The following is a 7,028-nucleotide window of genomic DNA, read 5'->3' on the forward strand; positions in this document are numbered from 1 at the left end:
ATAACAATCATATCTACATATATGTATACATAAATACATATGTAAGTATGTAAGTACATGTATATCTATTTACCTTTAACTCGTGTATTTCTCGCAATGTCGTTATTATCAACATACATATTGTATCGTCTGGACATTGGAAAAAAATAAATCACAATGGAAAGAAAATTTTTTTTTCGCAAGTACATTTTTGTGCATAAAAAATTGTATGTTTTAACATATAAATATATGCCAGTGTACAAGTGGAAGAAAAGAGCAAGAAAAACAGTGCATAAAAAATGAATATTTTCAAGTGAATACAAACAAAAAATAAAATCCAATAAAAAGAAAAAAAAAATAAAACTAAAAAACTGACTTTTCAGTTCTACTGGGGTTGGGTAGGACTTGACAAAAAGTTTGCTGTTTTATTGGCTTTCTAGGCATCATTCTGGACTCCAAACAAAATGGGGAAATGACTGTTGAGGAGAGAGTTAAAAGCCCAGTGTTCCGGTTCTGAAAACGACAGGTAGCGCCAACAAATCGGACACCAAGTGTAACGCTTTCAGGTAAATCGGGAACAAAAAGGCCTCCCGGGGGGCACCGACTTGCCCCTCCACCTCGATTGGCCACGTAATCGAGCATAACGCCGAAATATGACCTGTACCGGCCAAAGCCACCCTCAACAAATTAACCGTACACCCCACTCTAATGCTCCATGATCTCAAAAAATCCCTCCCTAATTTAAGATACACCAATTTCGCAACACCAGATTCCACTAACGTCCTAAAAGTGTCAACCGTGCATCTAATGAATACGCAAACCCGACATCTCAGTCACCGAAGTCTACATACCTTAGACAGCTGGGAGTTACCAAGACTACCAACTCGTTTTTTTAGTGCCCGACCAGCTGTCACAGGGATATGTGTACATACCTGTGGCTTTCCGACTTTTTATGTAAACAAGCGCTCGTTATCGCATCACACCTAACCTTCGAGCAGAACGAGTTATGGCTATGCCGACCGCTTCCACGAGGACTCCGTTGGGCACTACTCAACTTCGCTGTGCACCCCGGAAATCGCGTTTCATGGCACCTGACTTACAACCTCCGCAACATGTCTGCATCGTTTGCGATTGGAGCAACCGGCATTAATTTCCACCCTAAACTCGTGACCGCCTTCCACCTTCCCACAGCCGCAACTATGCCATTCACCGTGACATAAGCCAAGTCAGGGCTCGAATCGTAACATCCGTTCACGGATCGAAAATGATACGAAAGAAAATTACGTGATATGTCAGGCAGTATAGGCTGAAGGGGACAAAGAGTGCGTTCACGTATGTCATAATCCGAAAAATGTGTTTTGACGTGACAAGTATTACGATACCGTTGTGACGATTCGGGCCCAGGTTCCAACAAATCATTCAAGAGAAAAAGTCTCAACCGACGACCTAACCAATTACAGCAACTGGCCCTAGAGATACTACTAGTCGCTCCATCATCTGACAGAAGGGTAATAAATTCGCCTTAATGATACCCAATGTCCTGCATTCCGTAGGTATTCCTGTAACCTACCAAAAATGGTCCTTGTCGCTGCCACATGCATAGGGATGAGTCCACCTACGAAACTAATCTGTTAGCAAGTCATTGTAGTTGGAGGGTACAAACTCCAACCTTAACTCCCTAACCAACTCATCGCATCTGTTGAATGACCTCTTTTTAGTTTTAAACCACAACAGTGCCTTACCCGAAAATAAATTTACGGCACCACGAAAAGGTTGAGCTCTGGTAACAACGCATGCCTCGCTCAACTCGTCGACTCACGCCGAGAATGTGAATGCACCGATAAACACGACTTTTCACCGTCGAAACACTTGCCTCACTTCGAAAAATTCTCCGGGTTGCATATTACGACTCCATCGCTTCAACCACTGTGCTAAAGCTGTATTGGATTACTTCTGAAATGCGAAAATCTTCTTCAGTTAAGGACGATTGTTAGAACTCATACGTCAGAGACTCCTAATTCTTGGCAGCGGGAAATTGCTTTGGATGGAGACCAGTGGCTAAAGGCAGTATGCAGCTCTCAAGAAAACGGTCAAGAAAAAATTTGCCTTTATTTCGTCTGTGTGCCCAAGGAATTTTGACATTTTTGATACTTCATAGCCTGTTGCCCCACTGTTTCCTCAAGAAATAATCGAACGGGCATATATTTCTGTTGAAAACATGGGTTGGCTTGTGCTCTTTTTTTCACAAAAAAACTTTAGATAAGCGTAGTAGAAAGCGTAGCAAATTCCTTAAGAACTCCGTACTGCCTTAAGGATATTTGACATAAGAAAATTTCTTCGTCATTTCTTGAGCATTTATTTATATGGAGTTGTTGCTTTTCTTGAGAGCTGCATACTGGCCTTAAAATGGTATTAAAAATGGCAACTGGCAACTGAGAGATGGCAATGTCATTCTTGTGGTAGCCGCGGAAATTTCGACTGAGAAATTTTATTTATTTTTTCCACTGTTTCTGCAGCTTATTTACACATTTTCAATTCAGTGACCTTGCCCATCGGCAACCTATATTTTGTATATAATAATAATTTTTGATTTTCATTTGACCTTCGCATTTTGTTTATGGGCTGCGTTCATGTAGTACTACGTGCAAACTCCTAAATTTACGCGTTTCGTAAGTTTACACTTTTACACGAATGCCTCTATTGTAACGTCTCGCTTTTCCAATGCTATTTACGCACAGTATGTCAATGTGGAATTTTATGGAACGCAGCACAAAAAAAAATTCATAAAGGCAACACAGATATTTGCAAAAAAGTTGTGGGTTTAAATAATTCAACGACCAGCCATGTCGACTATGTGAGGCGGTTATGGCTCTTTCTAGCAAATTAGACTTGCTGATGATTACAATGTTGTGGTGATTTGATTTCAATTGGTGACGGTGTTGCCATTAAGAAGTGTTTCTTTTTCCCTCCAAAAGTCTTACCAAGAGAGCTGCAAACCTACCAAAAGTGAAGTACATATCGTATTTAAGCCACTACTTCTAACATAGAGCCCGCTCGTTTAAGCCATCGTGAACTAACGGAGGGTTCATATAGAATTTGGTCAGCCAACTGTCTGCCACCAAGGTAATATCGATGTTTAACATCTTTACTTTGATCGCCACTAATTAATTTTTAATTTCGGCTCTGTTGTCAAATGAGTTTGACAGTGGGGAGGATCTTCAATCGGATTTTCTCCCAGGTTTGGTGGTACTGGAAAAACAAAATATTTCGTAGGACTAGCCAGCCTCTGGACACTATTAAAGTTCGTATACTTTGAAGCTTGCTTTGGCAGGAGAAGACGGTACATCCTTCAGTTGGGAGTTAGGGCCGGTTGCTCAAAGTTATCGACGTTTTCGACTCCATGCATATAACACGGTGTCGATAACGTCGATAACAATGTCTAACCGGGGATTAGTGTCAACAAGGCTTTACCCCACGTCTCCACCTTGTACAGATTCTGTTAAAAAAGCTGTGGTAAAACATAAATGTCAGGAAATTTCTACTGTTAAACCATATCTGTCTTGCCGAATTTCTTACCATCGCTGTCTTAACATGAGCTGTCATTTTTAGTTTGACAATTCAGTTCTCATTTTACCGCGCCATCTTCTTTGGGTACAGATCGATCTGATTTGACAGATGTTAAGACACATTTAGTAGAAAATGGAGACGAGGGGTAAAGTAACCGGCCTTTAGACTGCCTTGTAAGAGGTCCAGACTATGAGTAACAGAGGAGGAAGCCCTGCGCTCTGTAAATATAAACGGCAACACTGACGGGAATATCGTTAACGAATGCAAGAGTGCCTCGTATATACATACATACATACATATAAGTGGTAACCGTAAAAGTGTTCTAATTGTAAGGCAACGACGATGATTGTTTATGCGCGTAAAATTTCGGTGAGCGTGTGTGCGTGCGATTTTGTTTATATGAAGATCCGCAATTTTATGCGAGAATTCGCAATTCCAATTTTGACCTCATTTTCATTACTAATAGGTTACCTAGAACTTGTACGCATAAAGATATACATATACGTATATACTTGCTAGAGATGCTTCGAATATCACATTTTTCACATTGGCGAATGCGAATGTTAGGTATAACATTAAAAAAGCTATAATCAACTTAAGTCATCGTTTTGTCATATTGTCGTTCTGTCAATTTGTCATATTTTAGTTTAGTTTTCCACCAATCGAGAGGATTTTCATCGAGATGAGCTCGTTTTTTCTTTAAGAAAGGCCTTCAATTGAACTTTAATTTCACATTTTTTAATGTCTTCAGATTCTACATCCGAGCCTTCGCTTTCGTTGCAGGAATCTAAAATTATTTCTTATAAGACGTTTAGCAGTCCTTGTTGAAGGCCCATCAATGTTGTTTGATATACTGCTTAAACGTTTAGCGCCTGAAGCTAAAAGCCGGTTATTATCCGCAGCCTGGTTAGACAGACTTATAGCCATTTCAACAATATTAGAGTGGACTCTCTGTCCATGTACACGTTCGCATATGCAAAACATTCGTATCATTTGATGCGAATGCGAATGTCGAATGCTAATGCGTAAAATGATGCGAATCATTCGCATAACTAATGCGAATGCAAATATTCGCAACATCTCTGATACATACGTAAATACAAACATATGTATGTACATTAGACTGCATCACCAAAAAAAGTTGCGGTTTTTCCGCCGGGGTTACAAAATTTATTTTATGTATTTCAAGACTTCCACCAAAGTATTTCGGAAAAATATTAAGATTTACTTGAAAATACCATCAAAAATGGAGGTTTTTACGAATAAAAATAGTTTTTTTTAGAGTATAGGGTGACGTTGAGCTCAACGTTCAGCTCCGTCCAAATTGGGAACATGTACATATATGTACGAGTAGGTATGCAGTTCAAAATAAATGTATGGATGGAATATATTTCTAATAAGTTTATGGTGGCGTATTTTCGCACAAGATTGGTCGTTTTCATTTTCTCCTAAAATACGTACTTATGTACATACATATGTATGCACATTCATACAAACATATGAAGGGCGCCCTTTTCGTAGGTAGGTATATAAATACTTATATAATTTAAATGTTCATTCTTGCTGCTTACAAATTGGTTTTAGCTGATTTCATGTGCTTTTATTCTCTTAAAAAAAAGAAACAAATTTAATGACGATATATACATACTTACATACAAATTTATCTGGACATTCTTACTCATATTCAATTGTTTGTGTATGCTATTTAATACATGAAATTTATGCTTCTTTATTACTTACCCAGTAGGAATTAGTGAACGTAGAATTTAAAATACTAAAATCTAAAAAAAAAAAGAATTTAAATGCTTTCTTCAAGCTCTAAACTCAAAAATATCTTTCATAAATTTTTATAGTTCTGTCTGTTTATTTTAAGTAAATGTTTACTTCAAATAAAGCTTTTATAAAAAGAAATAGCAAATTTATGATAGAAGCTGCTGAGAGATGACCGCACATCCCAAAGACTAATACTAGGTTGGTAACACTGCTCCTATGGTTACCACTGCTGAGAAAACTTGTCAGAGAAAGCTTTCTCAGACAAAAAAATGTGCAAACTAAGATCAAATGAAATGAAGACCGAGTAGCTAGAGATGCGTATGACCCCTGATCCGAGAAATATTTAAAAATAGAAACAGGTTTTTTCTAACAAGGGTTATCCCTCGGCACCCAGTTGCAAAGCTTATTATTATTAGTATATTCTCGCCTTGGGAAAGCTTCTTATAAAACCATTTGCCATTCAAAGGCGGCGTAAAATGGTAAGTTCATCCGTTTGCGTTATTAAATGAACGAGTTTCAAAAATAGACCGAGGTGTCGAACCGAAACAAATCTGCGTTGATATTCACAAACGCCCTGTCTTAGAAAGTTTTTCAAGTGGGCCCAACATCAGAATGTTATTGAAAAACACCCTATGTTGTTGTTGTAGCAGCATACAAGTTCCCCAAAGTTTTTTTTTGGGAGTGTTGCTGGAGTGACAGTCTTTGGCCAAATATAAATCTGGGTCGTTCCGGTTACGTAGACCCGGCTGTCGTGGCAACCCTATCAAAGAATTCGGTTGAAAAACATCCTATCTCAGCTGAAAAGATATTGAAAATGTGCCGATAGGGCGTTTTTGAATCGGCAGCTGAGATTGACGTGAACCGAATTCTACAATAGGGAATTCTTCAATTAAATTCTGAAATAGGGCGTTCTTGAAACGTTTTCTGAGATAGGGCGTTTTCTAACTGCCTGCCGAGATAGGTCGATCTTCCACTCAGGTATCGATTTCTCCTAGGCCTTTTACATTTTGGTGGTAAAATATGGAAACGTGATCATCTTGCATATCGAATTATTGCATATTATGCAAATTTTTGGCGCACCATTAATGATGCCGCCGCGCCGTCATAAGTACACACGTACTCGTATACTTACCATTATTAGTGTACCACTGTGATTAGCAACCATTCATGCATTTGAGTGTATACCAATTCGCGGAAAATTCAACGACGACTGTAAGGTACCCTACACTCAGTGCTGCCACTCAAAATATTTTTTTCCCCATCACAATTGGTATAAAGTCGTTCTCAGCATAACAAAATGTGACTTTCATTGAATATGTAATTTAGATATTGTAACATAAGTAGGTATTTACAATACTTTATTAAAAAAAAATCAAATACAATTTTTTCATTCAGCCAATCAAGCAGTTGCAAGTTGCAACTAATCGCCTCTTAATTTTATTTTTGAAGGCTCCTCATTTTGATCACTCTTGGGTAAATAGAATGAAGAAATAAGCTCGAATTCAAAGTGAAGCTCTGAAAATTAAATGTTTATTTTTTATTTTTGCTACACGAATTAGAAGCTGCCAACTATTATTTTCTTAACGGAAAAGGGAAAAATGCAAATACTCTTCTCACTCGCTCGCTTTAGCGAAATATAAAATTTGGCATTTGCAATAACAAGGCAAATCGAACTACTTTGACCGTTGCTCTTGTCCAATTTTCTTCCA

The sequence above is a fragment of the Rhagoletis zephyria genome, unplaced genomic scaffold, assembly GCF_001687245.7.
Source record: "Rhagoletis zephyria isolate East Lansing unplaced genomic scaffold, Rhagoletis_zephyria_1.1 Rzeph_scaffold_00815, whole genome shotgun sequence".
Classification (NCBI taxonomy): Eukaryota; Metazoa; Arthropoda; class Insecta; order Diptera; family Tephritidae; genus Rhagoletis; species Rhagoletis zephyria.